A 3,107-nucleotide genomic window follows, 5' to 3' on the forward strand; every position below is an offset into this window, starting at 1 on the left:
TAAATTTTTAAAAAAGAAAAAAAAATTGTAGAATGCTTCTTCTTCCCTAAAAGCATTCTTATACTATATCAATAGGAGTCGTGTATAATAACAAATGACTATAGCTCAAAGAGCTGCATATATCAGATCCTATTTAAGAAATATCTTAAAAAAAAAAAAAAACCTCAAAATGAAAAGAGACAAAAACAAGGACAGTGGAGGAAATTTAGCTTTTGGCACAACAGCCACAGCAAACAATAAGCACAGGAACCTCCATGTCTGACAAACATAAAACCTCACACTACAGGTACACGGCCCTACTCTCCATTTCAGGCTTGAATTTAGTGTTCCCTTTTCCTTCTACCTACCGTAATGGTGCTCAGAACCTCAAAATGTGTCCGTACCTGGAATAGTCTTTGTTGATATCATTAGTTAAAATGAAGTCACTTTTTAGAGTGGACCCTAAAATCAATGACTGGTGTCCTCTCAGAAAGGGGAAAGAGACACTGAGACATGCACAGAGACAGAGAAGGTAGAAGGCCACGAGACGGTGAAGGCAGAACTCAGAGTCTGTAAGTCAAGAAACATCAGGGTTTTCAAGCTCCGCCAGAAGTTAGGAAGAAGCCAGGCAGGATTCATCCCTAGATTCTTGAGAGAGAGAGTGAGAAACTGATTTTGGATTTCCAGACTTCAGAACTGTAAGAGAATTAATTTCTATTGTTTGAAGTCATCCAGATTGTGGTACTTTGTGACTATATCCCCAGGAAACTAATAAAGTAACAACCAAAAATGTCAGCATAATCATAGTAATGCAATGGCTCACACTCAGTATAAGTTTCCAGGAGTGGAAATGAGGATTCAGGAGACGCCTGGAAGAACTCGGAAATCCTCATTCATATGCATTATGTATTCAATATATTTTTGGTGTTTTTTGTGGGGAAGATTTCTTACTGTTTTATTTATCACTGAAAGTGAAAATCTCTCAGTTGTGTCCAACTCTTTGCGACCCCATGGACTATACAGTCCATGGAATTCTCCAGGCCAGAATTTTGGAGTGGGTAGCTTTTCCCTTCTCCAGGGGATCTTCCCAACCCTGGAATCGAACCAGGGTACCCTGCATTGCAGGCAGATCCAAAATAACATGGAATTAGTGAGAAAATATAAAATTTGGAGAAGTTCTCACAGAATACTCATGAGATTATTCATTTCCCAGTTGAAAAGAACAGAGACGAGAAGATAAAGGAGACGCAAAAGTTATAGGGACTAGGTTTTGGCTCACTTCTTGACCATGATTTGAGTAAAAGCATGAAAAAATAAACCAAAACAAATAGATTAACACAAACTAAGGTGACCCAGTTTGAATATCGGTTTAATTATAATATTGTTAATGATCCTGACTCCCTAAGCAATGTAAAGGAATTGAGCCCAAAATAGACTTATTCCTCCAATTGAGTTTTAGGGGGAATTATGCCAATTAAAATTTAGCTCTGCCCTTTTGATAGCCTTAGAAAAGAAACCTTACTGAATGGATGTGGGAGGTGGAAGTCAGAAACATTATTTCCTATCAAGTGGTTGTAATACTATATTTCTCATCTTGCTTGTAAAAATGATACACTAAACCCTCCTCCCACCTCCCTCCCTGTACCATCAGGATGGGGAACACGTGTACACCCGTGGCGGATTCATGTTGATGTATGGCAAAACCAACACAACAGTGTAAAGTAAAAAATAATAATAATAAATAAATAAATGATAAAAAAATAAATAAAAGTAAAAAAAAAAAAGATACACTGACTTTCATTTAGTTTCTGATAACTTCCTTCATGACAGCAAGGCAAGCTACTGGAAACAAGGTCTCACTGCAGCTAACCTGTGGTCTGAGAGATGTCATTAAGAATGTATCTGTTAGCAGACACATCCATCCTAAGAAAGAAGGTCTTACCCGGGAGCATATTTTTTCTTCCTACATGTGCCAAAATCTGAAGTCAACTAACACCAATTTCATTTTTACCTTGACCATGACATCCACTTTTTCTTTTGTGTCTATTTTAACAGCATTCAATTTGGTCAAATCAAAAAAAATTTTTTTTAAATAATTTGAGAAGGTTTTGGGAAAGTTAGTCAATTTCCAAGCCAGTGCGGAAATCATTGTGTAAGCAGAACTCTACAAGGGTACCTGGCACAGCAATATGCGCTAGGGATTCAGAGGTGAAAAAAAAAAAAAAAATGCATTCTAATTGAATGAACGTCCATGAAGAGATGCTTCCTTTTATTTACAGGAGAATATCCCTAAGGCAGACTGCATGATCAAGTCATGGTGGGGGTGTGGTGGGATGGACGGCAGGCAGGGGACACAGGCAGAATGAATCCTTGTAGATTCATAGTGCCTAAGAAGAAAGACACTAAGATACTTCCCACTATCTCCAAGAGCCTCTTTTCTCCACTAATGTTTGTGGTGGCTCAGCTGGTAAAGAACTCGCCTGCCAGTGCAGGAGATGCAAGAAACACAGGTTCAATCTCTGGGTCAGGAAGATCCCCTGGAGAAGGAAATGGCAACCCACACCAGTATTCTTGCATGGGAAATCCCTGGACGGAGGAGACTGGCAGGCTATAATCCATAAAGTCACAAAGAGTCAGACGAGAATGAGTACACGACTGACTGATGGAGTTTCTGGGAATCCATATCTGTTTCAAGGGCTTCCCTGGTGGCTCAGATGGTAAAGAACCCGCTTGCCAATGCAGGAGACATTAAAGATGTGGGTGCAATCCCTGGAAAAGGGCATGGCAACCCACTCCAGTACTCTTGCCTCGAGAATCCCACAGACAGAGGAGCCTGGTGCGCTACCGTCCATAGGGTCACAGAGTCAAACAATACTGAGTGAGCAACACGCACATTTGGCTCAGTCTGTCACTATGCTCTCCACAATGTGTGTGAAGAGTGTGGTATCTTTGAAGCTAGGCAGCCACTGGCTCTGTTAAACATGATACTATGGTCCAGTGGTTAAAACTGGGACGTGAACGTCACCATCCGAATTCACATTCTGGCCCAGTCACTACCAGTTTTGAAAGCCTGGGAATGTTACTGCTGTTACCAGTCATTCATCCCCTCACTGGAAGATGAGAAGAAA

This window comes from Bos indicus, chromosome 10 (assembly GCF_029378745.1).
Source record: "Bos indicus isolate NIAB-ARS_2022 breed Sahiwal x Tharparkar chromosome 10, NIAB-ARS_B.indTharparkar_mat_pri_1.0, whole genome shotgun sequence".
NCBI lineage: Eukaryota > Metazoa > Chordata > Mammalia > Artiodactyla > Bovidae > Bos > Bos indicus.